The 20078-nt window shown below is 48.4% G+C and overlaps 1 long non-coding RNA gene across 1 annotated transcript in view; it reads left to right on the top strand.

Annotated features, from left to right (window-relative positions):
• LOC137306165 (uncharacterized) overlaps positions 1-12236 on the top strand; it is a 317297-nt gene extending 305061 nt beyond the window's left edge. The window contains exon 3 of the long non-coding RNA XR_010958830.1: positions 9756-12236. This is a non-coding gene — a long non-coding RNA (uncharacterized lncRNA). The remainder of the gene's footprint in view (positions 1-9755) is intronic.
• The last annotated feature ends 7842 nt before the right edge of the window (positions 12237-20078 follow it).

The raw sequence follows: 20078 nt of genomic DNA on the forward strand, positions 1-20078 counted from the left end.
CTGAGATCCCCGTACTCTCTGATGCTCTCTGACACTCCCTTCCCGTCTCTGAGATCCCATTACTCTCTGATACACTCTGACACTCCCTTCCTCTCTCTGGGATCCCCTCACACCCTCTGATACCCTCTGACACTCCCTTCCTCTCTCTGAGACCCCCTTACACTCTCTGATACCCTGTGACACTCCCTCCCCCTCTCTGAGATCCCCTTACACTCTCTGATACCCTCTTACACCCCTTCCCCTCTCTGAGATCCCCTCACACTCTCTGATACCCTCTGACACTCCCTTCCCCTCTCTGAACCCCCTTGCACTCACTGATACCCTCTGACACTCCCTTCCCCTCTCTGAGATCCCCTCGCACTCTCTGATACCCTCTGACACTCTCTTCCTCTCTCTGATACCCCCTTACACTCTCTGGAACCCTCTGACACTCCCTTCCCCTCTCTGAGATCCCCTTACACTCTCTGATACCCTGTGACACTCCCTCCCCCTCTCTGAGATCCCCTTACACTCTGTGATACCCTCTTACACCCCTTCCCCTCTCTGAGAGCCCCTCACACTCTCTGATACCCTTTGACACTCCCTTCCCCTCTCTGAGCCGCCTTACACTCACTGATACCCTCTGACACTCCCTTCCCCTCTCTGAGATCCCCTCACACTCTCTGATACCCTCTGACACTGTCTTCATCTCTCTGATACCCCCTTACACTCTCTGGAAACCTCTGACACTGCCTTCCACTCTCTGAGATCCCCTTACACTCTCTGATACCCTCTGACACTCCCTTCCCCTCTCTGAGATCCCCTAACACTCTCTGATACACTCTGACACACCCTTCCTCTCTCTGGGATCCCCTTGCACTCTCTGATACCCTCTGACACTCCCTTCTCCTCTCTGAGATACCCTGACACTCTCTGAAACCCTCTGACACTCCCTTACCCTCTCTGAGATCCCCTCACATTCTCTGATACCCTCTGACACTCCCTTCCTCTCTCTGAGATCCCCTCACACTCTCTGAAACGCTCTGACACTCCCTTAACCTCTCTGAGATCCCCTCACATTCTCTGATAACATCTGACACTCCCTTCCTCTCTCTGAGATCCCCTTACACCCTCTGATACCCTCTGACACTCACTTCCTCTCTCTGAGATCCCCTTACACTCTCTGATACCCTCTTACACCCCTTCTTCTCTCTGAGATCCCCTTAATCTCTCTGATACGCTCTGAGAGTCCCTTCCCCTCTCTGAGATCCCCTCTCACTCTCTGATACCCCCTTACACTCCCTTGGCCTTTCTGAGATCCCCTTACACGCTCTGATAGCCTCTGACACTCCCTTCCCCTCTCTGATATCCCCTCACACTCTCTGATACCCTTTGACACTCCCTTCCCCTCTCTGAGATCCCCTCGCACTCTCTGATACCCTGTGACACTCTCCTCCCTTCTCTGAGATCCCCTTACTCTCTCTGATACCCTCTGCCAATCCCTTCACCTCTCTGGGATCCCCTCACACTCTCTGATACCCTCTGACACTCCCTTCCCCTCTCTGGGATCCCCTCACACTCTCTGATACCCTCTGACACCCCTACCCCTCCCTAAGATCACCTCACACTCTCTGATACCCTCTGACACCCCTTCCCCTCTCTGGGATCCCCTTACACTCTCTGATACCCTCTGACACTCTCTTCCCCTCTCTGGGATCCCCTCACACTCTCTATGATACCCTCTGACACTCTCTTCCCCTCACTGGGATCCCCTCACTTTCTCTGATACCCTCTGAAAATCTCTTCCCCTCTCTGGGAACCCCTTACGCTCTCTGATACCCTCTGTCACTCTCTGCCCCTCTCTGAGTTCCCCTCACTCTCTGATACTCTCTGACACTCTCTTCCCCTCTCTGGGATCCCCTGACACTCTCTGAGATCCCCGTACTCTCTGATGCTCTCTGACACTCCCTTCCCGTCTCTGAGATCCCATTACTCTCTGATACCCTCTGACACTCCCTTCCTCTCTCTGGGATCCCCTCACACCCTCTGATACCCTCTGACACTCCCTTCCTCTCTCTGAGACCCCCTTACACTCTCTGATACCCTGTGACACTCCCTCCCCCTCTCTGAGATCCCCTGACAAACTCTGATACCCTCTTACACCCCTTCCCCTCTCTGAGATCCCCTCACACTCTCTGATACCCTCTGACACTCCCTTCCCCTCTCTGAGCCCCCTTGCACTCACTGATACCCTCTGACACTCCCTTCCCCTCTCTGAGATCCCCTCGCACTCTCTGATACCCTCTGACACTCTCTTCCTCTCTCTGACACCCCCTTACACTCTCTGGAACCCTCTGACACTCCCTTCCCCTCTCTGAGATCCCCTTACACTCTCTGATACCCTCTGACACTCCCTTCCCCTCTCTGAGATCCCCTTACACTCTCTGAAACCCTCTGACACTCCCTTCCCCTCTCTGAGATCCCCTCACATTCTCTGATACCCTCTGACACTCCCTTCCTCTCTCTGAGATCCCCTTACACCCTCTGATACCCTCTGACACTCACTTCCTCTCTCTGCGATCCCCTTACTCTCTCTGTTACGCTCTGACACTCCCTTCTTCTCTCTGAGATCCCCTTACTCTCTCTGATACGCTCTGAGAGTCCCTTCCCCTCTCTGAGATCCCCTCTCACTCTCTGATACCCCCTTACACTCCCTTGGCCTCTCTGAGATCCACTTACACTCTCTGATAGCCTCTGACACTCCCTTCCCCTCTCTGAGATCCCCTCACACTCTCTGATAACCTCTGACACTCCCTTCCTCTCTCTGAGATCCCCTCACACTCTCTGATACCCTTTGACACTCCCTTCCCCTCTCTGAGATCCCCTCGCACTCTCTGATACCTTGTGACACTCTCCTCCCTTCTCTGAGATCCCCTCACACTCTCTGATACACTCTGACACTCCCTTCCCCTCTCTGAGATCCCCTCGCACTCTCTGATACACTCTGACACTCCCTTCCCCTGTCTGAGATACCCTCACACTCTCTGATACCCTCTGACACTCCCTTCCACTCTCTGAGGTCCCCTTACTCTCTCTGATACCCTCTGATATTCCCTCCCACTCTCTGGGATCCCCTTACTCTCTCTGATACCCTCTGAAACCCCTTCCCCTCTCTGAGACCCCCTCACACGCTCTGATACCCTCTGACACCCCTTCCCCTCTCTGAGATCCTCCAACACTCTCTGATACCCCCTGACACCCCTTCCCCTCTCTGAGATCCCCTTACACTCTCTGATACCCTCTTACCATCTCTTCCCCTCTCTGCGATCCCCTTACACTCTCTGATACCCACTGACACCCCTTTCTCTCTCTGAGATCCCCTTACTCTCTCTGATACCCTCTGCCACTCCCTTCCCCTCTCTGGGATCCCCTCACACTCTCTGATACCCTCTGAAACTCCCTTCCCCTCTCTGAGATCCCCTTACTCTCTCTGATACCCTCTGACACTCCCTTCCCCTCTCTGGGATCCCCTCACACTCTCTGATACCCTCTGACACCCCTACCCCTCCCTAAGATCACCTCACACTCTCGGATACCCTCTGACACTCCCTTCCTCTCTCTGAGACCCCCTTACGCTCTCTGATACCCTCTGTCACTCTCTGGCCCTCTCTGAGTTCCCCTCACTCTCTTATACTCTCTGACACTCTCTTCCCCTCTCTGAGCCCCCTTACACTCTCTGATACCCTCTGACACTCCCTTAACTTCTCTGAGATCCCCGTACTCTCTGATGCTCTCTGACACTCCCTTCCCGTCTCTGAGATCCCATTACTCTCTGATACACTCTGACACTCCCTTCCTCTCTCTGGGATCCCCTCACACCCTCTGATACCCTCTGACACTCCCTTCCTCTCTCTGAGACCCCCTTACACTCTCTGATACCCTGTGACACTCCCTCCCCCTCTCTGAGATCCCCTTACACTCTCTGATACCCTCTTACACCCCTTCCCCTCTCTGAGATCCCCTCACACTCTCTGATACCCTCTGACACTCCCTTCCCCTCTCTGAACCCCCTTGCACTCACTGATACCCTCTGACACTCCCTTCCCCTCTCTGAGATCCCCTCGCACTCTCTGATACCCTCTGACACTCTCTTCCTCTCTCTGATACCCCCTTACACTCTCTGGAACCCTCTGACACTCCCTTCCCCTCTCTGAGATCCCCTTACACTCTCTGATACCCTGTGACACTCCCTCCCCCTCTCTGAGATCCCCTTACACTCTGTGATACCCTCTTACACCCCTTCCCCTCTCTGAGAGCCCCTCACACTCTCTGATACCCTTTGACACTCCCTTCCCCTCTCTGAGCCGCCTTACACTCACTGATACCCTCTGACACTCCCTTCCCCTCTCTGAGATCCCCTCACACTCTCTGATACCCTCTGACACTGTCTTCATCTCTCTGATACCCCCTTACACTCTCTGGAAACCTCTGACACTGCCTTCCACTCTCTGAGATCCCCTTACACTCTCTGATACCCTCTGACACTCCCTTCCCCTCTCTGAGATCCCCTAACACTCTCTGATACACTCTGACACACCCTTCCTCTCTCTGGGATCCCCTTGCACTCTCTGATACCCTCTGACACTCCCTTCTCCTCTCTGAGATACCCTGACACTCTCTGAAACCCTCTGACACTCCCTTACCCTCTCTGAGATCCCCTCACATTCTCTGATACCCTCTGACACTCCCTTCCTCTCTCTGAGATCCCCTTACACCCTCTGATACCCTCTGACACTCACTTCCTCTCTCTGAGATCCCCTTACACTCTCTGATACCCTCTAACACCTCTTCCTCTCTGTGCGAACCCCTTACTCTCTCTGTTACCGTCTGACACTCCCTTCTTCTCTCTGAGATCCCCTTACTCTCTCTGATACGCTCTGACACTCGCTTCCCCTCTCTGAGATCCCCGTACTCTCTGATACCCTCTGACACTCCCTTCCCCTACCTGAGATCCCCTTACTCTCTGATACTCTCTGACACACCCTTCCCGTCTCTGAGATCCCATTGCTCTCTGATACCCTCTAACACTCCCTTCCTCTCTCTGGGATCCCATCACACCCTCTGATACCCTCTGACACACCCTCCCTCTCTCTGAGACCCACTTACTCTCTCTGATACCCTCTGACACTCCCTCCCCCTCTCTGAGATCCCCCTACACTCTCTGATACCCTCTTACACCCCTTCCCCTCTCTGATATCCGCTGACACTCTCTGATACCCTCTGACAACCTATCCCCTCCCTGAGACTCCTTACTCTCTCTGGTACCCTCTGACACTCTCTTCCCCTCTCTGGGATCCCCTCTCACTCTCTGATACCCCCTGACACTCCCTTCGCCTCTCTGAGATCCCCTTACACTCTCTGATAGCCTCTGACACTCCTTTCCCCTCTCTGAGATCCCCTCACACTCTCTGATACCCTCTGACGCTCCCTTCCCCTCTCTGAGATCCCCTCACACTCTCTGATACCCTTTGACACTCCCTTCCCCTCTCTGACATCCCCTCGCACTCTCTGATACCCTGTGACACTCTCCTCCCCTCTCTGAGATCCCCTCACACTCTCTGATACCCTCTTACACTCCCTTCCCCTCTCTGAGATCCCCTCGCACTCTCTGATACACTCTGACACTCCCTACCCCTCTCTGAGATACCCTCACACTCTCTGATACCCTCTGACACTCTCTTCCCCTCTCTGAGATCCCCTTACACTCTCTGATACCCTCTGACACCCCTTCCCCTCTCTGAGATCCCCTTACTCTCTCTGATACCTTGTGACACCCCTTCCCCTCTCTGAGATCCCCTTACTCTCTCTGATACCCTCTGACATTCCCTCCCCCTCTCTGAGATCCCCTTACTCTCTCTGATACCCTCTGAAACCCTTTCCCCTCTCTGAGACCCCCTCACACGATCTGATACCCTCCGACACCTCTTCCCCTCCCTGAGATCCTCTTACACTCTCTGATACCCCCTGACACCCCTTCTCCTCTCTGAGATCCCCTTACACTCTCTGATACCCTCTGACACCCCTTCCCCTCTCTGAGATCCCCTCAGACTCCCTGAAACCCTCTGACACACCTTCCCCTCTCTGAGATCCCCTCACACTCTCTGATACTGAGAATCCCTACGTGGTCAGTTTTTGGTAAAATATTAAAATGCCTACGTGGCAAAGAAGCAGAATGCAAAATGGTTAGAAAGGGTTAATTAGTTAGTAACTGAGATTGATACAAGTGGCCTGGCCCTCCTGCTGGGCCATATGTTTGCTTAGTCAGCAGGCCTGCATTGTCTTATCAATGATAGGTCTTTGATGTGAGTCAAGGACTGGTCTGAATGTCTCCATGTTTATGGCAGATCAATATAGGGAACGAGCTTAGCCAAAGTTGAAAGACATTCCAGGTTGGGAGATAAGGAACAGAAGGAACAGGGAAGAACATTCCAAGTTGGAAAGTGAGGAAGTTATCCCCTTTGATGTCTGACAGCAGCATGATCAGCACATGATTATTTATGATTGGCCGGAAATAATGTAACCTCGCATGGCAACCTATGCCCGGCTTATGATTGGTGTTGACCCTCGTTAAGTATGTTCCAACCCCTATTCATCTGTATAAAAACGTGTGGATTTCTGTATGTTGTTGTTCTTGCTCTGCCAGCATAGAGGGACTCTATCAGGAGTCCAAATCAATGTTGCAGACTAAGAACCCTGCTATTAAAGATGTGTTGAACTTTAAAATGTATTCGACTTCAGTTATTACTGAACCAGACTGAGGGGAAAGAATCCGGATCGTCATTTGGTGTCAGAAGTGGGATCTTAACGGTCGTTCACAGAGAGTTCGCGGAGTAAGAGGCGGATTGTCTCAGACACGGAGGAAGGAAATGGCGCCCCGATGTAAGTAGTCTTAATTTACTACGTCGGTTTTCCTCCAATCCGTCAGTCTGACGATGAATCGTCCAATCGCTAACACTCGTGTGCGTCCTTACAAGATTCAGGTCAGTCTGGCGAATACACAGAAATAGCAGGTAGGTCAGTGGTTAATATCACTGAGGGAATAACTTGTAAGCGGTAGGTCAGTGGTTAATATCACTGAGGGTAGTCAGGGTTTAAGTTCCTGGTGATTGGATATAAACAGGAACTATTGATAAAACTTAGATGCCGAAAAAAAGGCTCAGGAATTAATTTGGAAAAATAACAGAGGTACCTCAGCCAACGAACTAATTGCTTTATGGAGACAGTACTGTAGAAAAAATGGATAGAATTAAGTGACGAGACAAATGTTTAAAAGACAGAGACCCGAAAAAGAAAGGTTTTGTTGTTTAAGTGTACTGTCACTTTAAAAAGCCTGTCTTGATCAGTGTTTTTTTTGTCGGTGTTGTGGGCTACGCCCCCTTCTTACTGTGTCTGACGTGTTTTCTTCCTTTGTGTAATGTATCTGTCTTGTCGTGTGTTTAATTCTGATACTGCCGAATTAAAATTGGAGTTATTGAGGTTAAGTGACCTATTAAATTCTGGTTCTTATAAAGTGTGGGCATGTTAAATTCCAGACATGGGATCTTCAAAAAATTGGCATTTTGAATGTTTATTTTGTGATTGGCTGTGGTTTAAAAAGAGGTTAAAAATTAACGGGATAGATTAAAAAACTATCAGGATCATTGTGATAGGAAAAGTCGGAAAGCTGGAACAGCTCGGAGCGTTGATTATAATCACATCCACTAAAAGTATGTGAAAAAATAGTGTGCAAAAATATAGTATAAAGCAATCCACAAATGTGAGAAGTAAAAAAATCAGTCAAACCTGTGTGAAGTGAAATTTTGAAGGTGGGAACTTAATCTCAAAAGGGAGAAGGATCAAGTTACTCCTACCACAAGAGCAAGTTAATATTAACCCCTTCCATCCCAAGAAGCCAGACTGTCATGCCAAGACCAGTTCAAACAGATAGAAATGACCCAGTCGGTTGAGAACTGTCTGAGGCTTGCCCAGAACACAGGTGAACATGAGGTAATAATTGGTATAGGTTATATTAGTAAAATTGTCCCAATCACTCGGAAATGCCAAAGGCTACAATTGACTGAGATATAAGTTTTCACGCTACAGTGAAAAATTGATAAGAAAGGAATGTAAAACAAATCATATGAAAAGGAAGCATAGGTTAGACAATTGGAAGTCCATTACTTGAGCTATGTACTGACACAGGGTACTAAACGCCTATCAGTTTTACCCTGCCACAGTATGATAAGGAAGTTTTGACAAGTTCTGGGGCTATTCAATTTTATTTGAAATTCATAGTAGAATACAAGATCTGACCAAAGAGGGGAGACCTTCCCTGACAAATTATATAACTCGCATTGAGACTGCTAAGAAAACTCAACAAATAGATCAACACCTCCTAACTCAAGTGTTAAAACAAAGAGCGACATGGAATGAAGGTGGACATCGTAAAAAGAGATAGGCAAATATGGAGACGTAAAGATCTGTGATAAGTGATATAGCAACTGCCTTTGCCTCAGTTGTTAACACCATTGATTTGACAACATTAGATCAAAAGGTCAGAGATTTAGGGTCTCGCATTAAAGATGTATTAAAAGATAAATGAAAATACAGGTAAGGAATTGTCTGAGGATCAAATGCTGACCATATATTTGCAAAGGATAGCTACAGTGCTAGAAACACATGCCCAAACCATTAATAAATTAATAAAAGAGGAATATAACGTATCTTAGCAGGCGGCTACTAATGATATCTGCTTAATGTGGTTACATCTTGAAAACACAGAGATTAGGACTTGGAGTTAGAAATTCCAGTCTGCAGCCCTGCGTACATCTGTATGTGGGAGAGACAGTGTTTATTTCAGACAGGCTGCGGGCTTCAGAGAAAGAGCAAGAGTGGAACTAGGCAATTTCTCTCTCCTGTTTTGTTTTCTAAATTTGTTTCGGGTATAGGGATTATTCCTTTGGATAAATAAATAATAAATGAAGATTTGACAAATTAATCACTTGGGCTCTCAAGAAGAGCCGCAATGGATTTTCTGTGTTTCTTTTAAAACAGGTGACCCTGGTTTTTTTTTGGGACCACGTAAGTGTTGATGGTGCAGGATTACCAAGAGTAGTTACAAAGTTACGGTGCAACCTTTGCTGGAGAAATTTGGTGCAGGAAACGATCCAGTGGTGTTAAAGATTTAAGACTTTAGCTGCAGACATCAGCGGATACCAAATGTCACAGCGTGGTGATATCAACCTGATTCTCTTTTGAAAACATTTTGATTTGTTTTGTTTTAACCTATTTGTTGTCTTCCGAGACAGAGTGCTCGAGGTGGGGAGATATGGGAATTTCTCTAAAGTCATTGAATTGGGCATGATAAAAAATCAATCTGGCATAAATATACAATCTAGTGGAAGTCAGGAAAGTGTAGTTGAGAATAGTAAATTGATAGCTTTCTCGTGGAGATATTTGTGTCCTTGCCTATAATGAATAATGAGAAAACTACACTCAATAGCCTGGCCACTACCCTGACATCGGGACCATGCAGGGGGAGATAAGCACTCGAGACACCCCTGATCTTTTTGATAAGATAACCTGAAAACCTAAGAATGGCTACAGTGGACATAAAAGATACAAATGTATGTTGCCATCATCTGAAACGGAGATCAGGATGAAGAACACGATTACAAAGGCCTGTGGCCTGGTGAGCTATTGCAACCACTCTTTAAACAAACCAGTTGCTTTTACAGGACTGAATCCTACAGGACATATGATGTGTGCCATGGAAAATGTTCGGAAATACCATGAGGAAGAAGAGACTGGCCAGCAGATAGTTAATATCCAAGAACACTAAGCTCATTCCTATGGGATGCTGCTAGTATGCGGAGATACATGAAGAAGATACATTGAAGAATGAGTCTCAGACAGGCTCAGTTACTTGACAACAGCACAACAGGAAAATGGTTAATGTGGTCCAGGCGAGTGAGAAATCCTTTTAAACAAGGCACTGACACATGGTCCATAGAGAAACCAACTAATTAATGAAACAGTCAGGAAACACTGGTATCAATCAAAAGGACTGAAATTAAAGTAAAGAGGGACACAGTAATTTGGATTTTCAAAATTCAGGGTTAGGTTCCCATCAGTTAACAATAAAATTGGGAGAAACAATATTTAGAAGATATCCGCACGATGGATACAAAATTACAAAATTATGAGGGGCCCAGATAAAGTAGACAGGAAGTACCTGTTTCCCCTAGCAGAGGGTTCAAGAACTAGAGGACGTAGATTTAAGCTGATTGGCTGGAACAAAATTAAAGGGATGTGTTACTAGACATGCTGTCACTGTGTGTCCACATAGTGTTGGACACAGCCCAGAAGCACAGTGTGGGTTTAATAATACCGGTACCAATCGGGATATTAACTGTACCATGGAGGCCCTAGAGGTGGATCTAAAACCCACTTAAGTGGCATATGCCGGAGAGGGCGAATACTGTGTTACAACTAATTTGAAAACGTTTAAATATGCCAATCTAACTTGTGATATTTTAAGTCCAGAATTCTACTCCATTTCTGAAGTCCTGGTTCGGATTGGACCCGAGGAACTGGTAGAGATACATCGGCATAACCTCACCACCTTACAAGTTTCTGAGAATGTCAGAAAGGACTTAAAAGCATATCAGGACACATTTGGGTATCTGACACCCCTGTTGCCTAAATACTTGGAAGCATTGCGAATGGAGATACGCCTCTCCCAGAAGGTTTATTATAACCTACAACAGGACAGTAACAACATTAAGCATGACATTGACCAAATTAAAGTCACCACCTGGTGAAATGACCTCTGGAATTTGGGACTGAATATACAGATCCATCCTTGGATTAGATTAATTTCATATGTATTAGACGTAGTGCAGTTTGTTGTAATGTGCTTCTTGATTTTCATTGCATGTAATAAATGTAAGCAGAGGATGAAGGGTTTGGCGAAGATAGTAAAACAGAGCCTGGGTGAGAATGTCCCCATTGTCTCTGTGGTTTCACCTAAGAACACATCTTAATGGTACCGGGAGTAGCACCCGCTGGGGTAAGGTGCATGTAAAAGGGAAGACAATTATAGTTTGATAGGATTATCAGATGCTCTGCCTCTCTTCCACCCGGACTGGTGGCCAACACGAAGGGAACCTGGTTAAGATGAGGTACAGCATCTAACGGGATATTGTAGGGAGAATTTGGATTAAGGGATATAATGGGGAGGGCACCAATTCACAGGTGTAAAATGGTCTGAAAGGTACCATTCAGTCTAGTTAGGCTGGAAACAAAATATAAATCACCATAGGATATTTGACTATGTTAGCCTTTTCAAACTAACATGAATAGGTTTAGCTGACCAAGGACATTCGCAGCTTACTTGAGAGATATTTAGAAGGAGTCTGTTCCTGAGAACAGATAAGATACAAAGGCGTATTGATGAAACATGTCTGTGTTCTATTGGGACTTCTCTAGTTCAAGGGCTAGTCATATTCATTGTTATAATTCTTATAGTTTATTGCTTACTTAAATGTTGCTGCACTGCAGAACCTGCAGAACCAGTGAGCACCGTAATAATTGGTTATCATAAAATGATAAAAGGGGGGGAATGAGAATCCCTACGTGGTCAGTTTTTGGTAAAATATTAAAATGCCTACGTGGCAAAGAAGCATAATGCAAAATGGTTAGAAAGGGTTAATTAGTTAGTAACTGAGATTGATACAAGTGGCCTGGCCCTCCTGCTGGGCCATATGTTTGCTTAGTCAGCAGGCCTGCATTGTCTTATCAATGATAGGTCTTTGATGTGAGTCAAGGACTGGTCTGAATGTCTCCATGTTTATGGCAGATCAATATAGGGAACGAGCTTAGCCAAAGTTGAAAGACATTCCAGGTTGGGAGATAAGGAACAGAAGGAACAGGGAAGAACATTCCAAGTTGGAAAGTGAGGAAGTTATCCCCTTTGATGTCTGACAGCAGCATGATCAGCACATGATTATTTATGATTGGCCGGAAATAATGTAACCTCGCATGGCAACCTATGCCCGGCTTATGATTGGTGTTGACCCTCGTTAAGTATGTTCCAACCCCTATTCATCTGTATAAAAACGTGTGGATTTCTGTATGTTGTTGTTCTTGCTCTGCCAGCATAGAGGGACTCTATCAGGAGTCCAAATCAATGTTGCAGACTAAGAACCCTGCTATTAAAGATGTGTTGAACTTTAAAATGTATTCGACTTCAGTTATTACTGAACCAGACTGAGGGGAAAGAATCCGGATCGTCAATACCATCTGACACCCCTTCCCCTCTCTGAGATCCCCTTACACTCTCTGATACCCTCTCAAACCCCTTCCCCTCTCTGAGATCCCCTTACATTCTCTGATACCCTCTAACAGTCTCTTCCCCTCTCTGAGATCCCCTTACACTCTCTGATACCCAATGACACCCCTTTCTCTCTCTGAGATCCCCTTACTCTCTCTGATATCCTCTGCCAATCCCTTCCCCTCTCTGGGATCCCCTCACACTCTCTGATACCCTCTGAAACTCCCTTCCCCTCTCTGAGATCCACTTACTCTCTCTGATACCCTCTGACACTCCCTTCCCCTCTCTGGGATCCCCTCACACTCTCTGATACCCTCTGTCACTCTCTGCCCCTCTCTGAGTTCCCGTCACTCTCTGATACTCTCTGACACTCTCTTCCCCTCTCTGGGATCCCCTTGCACTCTCTTATACTCTCTGACACTCCCTTCCCCTCTCTGAGCCCCCTTACACTCTCTGATACCCTCTGACACTCCCTTCCCCTCTCTGAGCCCCCTTACACTCTCTGATACCCTCTGACACTCCCTTCCCCTCTCTGAGACCCCTTGCACTCTCTGATACCCTCTGACACTCCCTTCCCCTCTCTGAGATCCCCTGACACTCTCTGATACCCTCTGCCACTCCCCTCCCCTCTCTGGGATCCCCTCACACTCTCTGATACCCTCTGACACTCCCTTCCCCTCTCTGGGATCCCCTCACACTCTCTGATACCCTCTGACACCCCTTCCACTCCCTAAGATCACCTCACACTCTCTGATACCCTCTGACACGCCTTCCCCCCTCTGGGATTCCCTTACACTCTCTGATACTCTCTGACACTCTCTTCCCCTCTCTGGGATCCCCTTACACTATCTCTGATACCCTCTGACACTCTCTTCCCCTCTCTGGGATCCCCTCACATTCTCTGATACCCTCTGACACTCTCTTCCCCTCTCTGTGAACCCCTTACATCCTCTGATACCCTCTGTCACTCTCTGTTCCTCTCTGAGTTCCCCTCACTCTCGGATACTCTCTGACACTCTCTTCCCCTCTCTGGGATCCCCTTACACTCTCTTTTACTCTCTGACACTCTCTTCCCCGCTCTGAGCCCCCTTACACTCTCTGATACCCTCTGACACTCCCTTCCCCTCTCTGAGCCCCCTTACACTCTCTGATACCCTCTGACACTCCCTTCCTCTCTCTGAGATCCCCTCACACTCTCTGATAACCTCTGACAATCCCTTCCCTTCTCTGAGATCCCCTTCCACTCTCTGATACCCTCTGACACTCCTTTCCCCTCTCTTCAATCCCCTTACACTCTATGAAACTCTCTGACATTCCCTTCCCCTCTCTGGGATCCCCTCACACTCTCTGATAGCCTCTGACACTCCCTTCCTCTCTCTGAGATCCACTTGCACTCTCTGATACCCTCTGACACCTCTTCCCGTCTCTGAGATCCCCTCACACTCTCTGATACACTCTGACACTCCCTTCCGCTCTCTGTGATCGCCTTCCTCTCTCTGATACCCTGTGACACTCCCATCTCGTCTCCGAGATCCCCTTACACTCTCTGATACCCTCTGACACCGCATCCCCTCTCTGAGATCCCCTCACACACTCTGATACCCCCTGACACTCCCGTCCCCTCTCTGAGCCCCCTTACACTCTCTGATACCCTCTCACACTCTCTTCCCCTCTCTGAGCCCCCATACACTCTCTGATACCCTCTGACACTCCCTTCCGCTATCTGAGATCTCCATACACTCTCTGATACGCAATGACACTCACTTCCCCTCTCTGAGATCCCCTAACACTCTCTGATACACTCTGACACACCCTTCCTCTCTCTGGGATCCGCTTACTCTCTCTGATACGCTCTGACACTCCCTTCCCATCTCTGAGATCCCCTCACACTCTCTTATACCCTCTGACACTCCCTTCCCCTCTCTGAGATCCCCGTACTCTCTGATACCATCTGACACTCCCTTCCCCTCTCTGAGATCCCCTTACTCTCTGATACTCTCTGACACACCCTTCCCGTCTCTGAGATCCCATTTCTCTCTGATACCCTCTAACACTTCCTTCCTCTCTCTGGGATCCCATCACACCCTCTGATACCCTCTGAGACCCCATCCCCTCTCTGAGCCTCCTTACTCTCTCTGTTACCCTCTGACACTCTCTTCCCCTCTCTGGGATCCCCTCTCACTCTCTGATACCCCCTTACACTCCCTTGGCCTCTCTGAGATCCCCTTACACTGTCTGATAGCCTCTGACACTCCCTTCCCCTCTCTGAGATCCCCTCACACTCTCTGATACCCTCTGACACTCCCTTCCCCTCTCTGAGATCCCCTCACACTCGCTGATACCCTTTGACACTCCCTTCCCCTCTCTGAGATCCCCTCGCACTCTCTGATACCCTGTGACACTCTCCTCCCCTCTCTGAGATCCCCTCACACTCTCTGATACACTCTGACACTCCCTTCCCCTCTCTGAGATCCCCTCGCACTCTCTGATACCCTCTGACACTCCCTTCCCCTCTCTGAGATACCCTCACACTCTCTGATACCCTCTGACACTCCATTCTCCTCTCTGACCTCCCCTTACACTCTCTGATATCCTCTGACACTCCCTTCCTCTCTCTGAGATCTCCATACACTCTCTGATACGCAATGACACTCCCTTCCCCTCTCTGAGATCCCATCACTCTCTCTGATACCCTCTGATACTTTCGTCACCTCTCTGAGCCACCTCAAACTTTCTGATACCCGATGACACTCCCTTCCCCACTCTGAGATCCCCTCACGCTCTCTGATACTCTCTGACACTCCCTTCGCCTCTCTGAGATCCCCTGACACTCTCTGATACCCTCTGACACCCCATCCCCTCTCTGAGGTCCCCTTAAACTCACTGATATCCTTTGACACTCCCTTCCCCTCTCTGAAATCTCCTCGCACTCTGTGATACCCTGTGACACTCTCCTCCCCTCTCTGAGATGCCCTCACACTCTCTGATACCATCTGGCACTCCCTTCCCCTCTCTGAGATCCCCTCGCACTCTCTGATACACTCTGACACTCCCTTCCCCTCTCTGAGATACCCTCACACTCTCTGATACACTCTGACACTCCCTTCCCCTCTCTGAGATCCCCTTACACTCTCTGATACCCTCTGACGCCCCTTCCCCTCTCTGAGCCCCCTTACACTCACTAATACCCTCCGAAACTCTCTTCCCCTCACTGAGATCCCCTTACTCTCTCTGATACCTTGTGACACCCCTTCCCCTGTCTGAGATCCCCTTACTCTCTCTGATACCCTCTGACATTCCCTCCCCCTCTCTGAAATCCCCTTACTCTCTCTGATACCCTCTGACACCCCTTCCCCTCTCTGAGACCCCCTCACACGCTCTGATACCCTCTGAGACCCCTTCCCCTCTCTGAGATGCTCTTACACTCTCTGATACCCCCTGACACCCCTTCCCCTCTCTGAGATCCCCTAACACTCTCTGATACCCTCTGACACCCCTTACCCTCTTTGAGATCCCCTCACACTCTCTGATACCCTCTGACACACCTTCCCCTCTCTGAGATCCCCTCACACTCTCTGATAACCTCTGAATCTCCCTTCCCCTCTCTGAGATCCCCTTACACTCTCTGATACCCTCTGACACACCTTCCCCTCTCTGAGATCCCCTCACAGTCTCTGATACCATCTGACACCCCTTCCCCTCTCTGCGATCCCCTCACACTCTCTGATACCCTCTCACACCCCTTCCCCTCTCTGAGATCCCCTTACATTCTCTGATACCCTCTTACAGTCTCTTCCCCTCTCTGAGATCCCCTTACACTCTTTGATACCCACTGACACCGCTTTCTCTCTCTGAGATCCCCTTACTCTCTCTGATACCCTCTGCCACTCCCTTCCCTCTCTGGGATCCCCTCACACTCTCTGATAACCTCTGAATCTCCCTTCCCCTCTCTGAGATCCCCTTACACTCTCTGATACCCTCTGACACCCCTTCCCCTCTCTGAGATCCCCTCACACTCTCTGATACCCTCTGACACCCCTTCCCCTCTCTGAGCTCCCCTTGCACTCTCTGATACCTCCTGACACCCCTTCCCCTCTCTCAGATCCCCTTGCACTCTCTGATACCCTCTGACACCCCTTCCCCTCTCTGAGATCCCCTTACACTCTCTGATACCCCCTGACACCCCTTCCCCTCTCTGAGATCCCCTCACACTCTCTGATACCCCCTGACACCCCTTCCACTCTCTGAGATCCCCTTACTCTCTCTGATACCCTCTGACACACCCTTCCTCTCTCTGAGATCCCCTCACACTCTCTGATACCCTCTGACACCCCTTCCCCTCTCTGAGATCCCCTGACACACTCTGATACCCCCTGACACTCCCGTCCCCTCTCTGAGCCCCCTTACACTCTCTGATACCCTCTCACACTCTCTTCCCCTCTATGAGCCCCCATGCACTCTCTGATACCCTCTGACACTCCCTTCCTCTCTCTGAGATCTCCATACACTCTCTGATACGCAATGACACTCCCTTCCCCTCTCTGAGTTCCCATCACTCTCTCTGATACCCTCTGACACTTTCGTCCCCTCTCTGAGCCACCTCAAACTTTCTGATACCCGATGACACTCCCTTCCCCTCTCTGAGATCCCCTCACACTCTCTGATACCCTCTGACACCACTTTCCCTCTCTGAGATCCCCTTGCCCTACTCCGGATCTCCTTTAGACTCCCTGATACATCCTCAGAAGATTTACAGATCTGTCGTTCAATCTCGGATTTCGGCAGCTCTCTCTGTTGGGAGAATCCAGAATGAGGGGGCTTAATCTTCGAAGTAGAGTGAAACCACTCAGACGATAAATCCGGAAGCACTTTATCACAGAGAGTGTCGTAGAAATCTGGAACTCTCTTCAACAAAAAGCTGTAGATGTTGGGTAAATTCATACTTTCAAGACTGAGATCGATCGGCCTTTCCCCGAGAGGGTTTCAAGGGATCTGTGTCACAGGCGGGTCAATAGAATTGATGTGCAGACCACCCCTGATCTAATTGAAAGGCACCGCAGGTTCGAGGGGCTGGATGATCTTCTCCTGTCTCTTTGTTCCCAAATTTCTCAGCGCGGGGCTCGATGGCCAGTTTTTTTCATCAAGTCTTAAATCCAATCAGGGTTCAGAAAACCCATTAATCTCCTTCTTGCCCAATGCAAAAGCGCTGGTCTCAGATGATGAAGAGCAAGAAAGCCACATTTCAATCTCCAGTCAGATATTTCAGTGCTGAAAATTTGTCCGTGTGGTAATATGGCCGAGCAGTTTAAATCATTATATTTAGGTTATATTTGTCTGTGGAGGCGAGAGTCCGAATCCCAGCATTTTTGGCAATGCTTATTTTAATCTATTCTACTGATTGGTGTTGCCATGTGGTTCCTTCGACATGTGATTCCAATAGCACATGAGACGTTTGAAGCAGCACTTTGTCAGCAGGAGGGAGGCTGTGGTTTTGGAGTCACAAGCTATGATTTTGATCCATCTACAAATTGTGGGATTTAACTGGAGCTTTAAACCAGCCCCTCAGGCCACTCAGACACCATACTTCCCATCGTGCACATCAGGGGCTAGTTTTACAGGAATAGAATTACCACAAGCCAGAAAAGTACCCCTGAAACACCAATGCTCGGACGGCATTGATGTGGTCGACATGGATTTTAGCAAGGCTTTTGACAAGTCCTGCATGGCAGACTGGTCAGAAAAGTGAAAGCCCATGGGATCCAAGGGAAAGTGGCAAGTTGGATCCAAAATTGGCTCAGTGGCAGGAAGCAAAGGGTAACGGTTGAAGGGTGTTTTTGTGACTGGAATTCTGTTTCCAGTGGGGTTCCACAGGGCTCAGTGATACGTTCCTTGCTTTTTGTGGTATATTTCAATGATTTAGACTTAAATGTACGGGACGTGATTCAGAAGTTTGCAGATGATACAAAAATTGGCCGTGGGGTTGATAGTGAGGACGGAAGCTGTGGTCTGCAGGAAGATAGCAATGTGGGTTGGAAAAGTGGCAAATGGAATTCAATCCGGAGAAATGTGAGGTAATGCTTTTGGGGAGGACAAACAAGACAAGTGAATACCCAATAAATGGGAGGACACTGAGAGGTGTAGAGGAAATGAGGGACCTTGGAGTGCATGTCCACAGATCCCTGAAGGTGGCAGGACAGATCGATAAGGTGGTTAAGAATGCATATGGAATGCTTTCCTTCATTAGCTGAGGCTTAGAATATAAGAGCAGGGAGGTGATGCTGGAACTGTATGAAACACGAGTTAGGCCACAATTGAGTGCTGTGCACAGTTCTGGTCACCACATTACAGGAAAGATGTGATTGCACTCGAGAGGGTACAGAGGAGATTGATGAGGATGTTGGCAGGTCTGAAGAATTTTGGCTCTGAGGAATGTTCGGATAGGCTTGAACAGTGGAGGCGGAGGCGAGATTTAATTGAGGTGTATAAAATAATGAGGGGCCTAGATAGAGTGGATAGGAAGGACCTATTTCCCTTAGCAGAGATGTCAATAACTGAGGGGGAGGGGGGCATATCTTTAAGGTGATTGGTAGAAGGATTTGAGGGGAGCTCAGGAGATGGATTCAGCTCAGTGATCGATAATAAAACTCCTCCGTTCTGCTCATTTTACATTCCAACCATTCACATTCATTTGGCTCAGTATTTATTTCTCTGCATCATATTCTGTTCGTGTTTCTCCTGATCATAGTACGGACACAACAGCAGGAGGCCTTTCAGCCCATTGTGCCTGTGCTGGGCCTTTTAAAGAGCTATCCAATTACTCCCATTCCCATGCTCTTTCCCCGCAGCCCTGTAAATGTTTCCCTTGATGTATTTATCCAATTTCTTGCTGGAAGTTACTGTTGAATTTGCCTCCAATGTCCTTTCAGTCAATGCATTCCAGAACACTGCAAACCGTGGCATAAAAAGTTTCCTGCTGTTGCCTCTGGCTCTTTTGTCGATCACCTTATTTCCGTGTCCTCCAGTTACCGAGACTTCTGCCAATCGGAACAGTTTATCTTTATTTATTTTGTCGAAACACTTCGTGATTTTGAACCCCTCCATCAAATCTCCCCTTAACCTTCTCTGTTCTAAGGAGAACAATCCCAGCTTCTCCAGTCTCTCCACATAACTGAAGTCCCTCATCCCTGGGACCATTCCAGTAAATCACCTCTGCACCCTCTCTCAGGCCTTGATATCCTTCCTAAAGTGTGGTGCCCAGAATTGGACACAATACTCCAGCTGACCAGTGTTTTCTAAAGGTTCAGTATAACGTCCTTGCTTTTGTACTCTCTGCCTCTGTTTATAAAGCCCAGGATCCCATATTCTTCTTCAACAGCCTTCTCAACTTTCAAGTATTTGCGCATATACACCACCAGGTCTCTCTGTTCCTGCACTCTCTTTAAAATTGTACCATTTAGTTTATATTGCCTCTCCTCATTCTTCCTACCAAAATGCATCACTTCACACCTCTCTGTCTTAAATTTCATCTGCCATGTGTCTGCCCATTTCACCAGTCTGTCTCTGTCCTCCTGAAGTCTGTTACTGTCCTCCTCATTGTTTCCTACATTTCCAAGTTTTGTGCCATCCACAAACTTCGAAATTATACTCTGTACCCAAGTCTCGATCATTAATATGTATCAAAAAGAGCAGCGGTCCTAATACTGAGCACTGGGGGACAACACTGTAT

Source organism: Heptranchias perlo, chromosome 42 (genome assembly GCF_035084215.1).
Source record: "Heptranchias perlo isolate sHepPer1 chromosome 42, sHepPer1.hap1, whole genome shotgun sequence".
NCBI lineage: Eukaryota > Metazoa > Chordata > Chondrichthyes > Hexanchiformes > Hexanchidae > Heptranchias > Heptranchias perlo.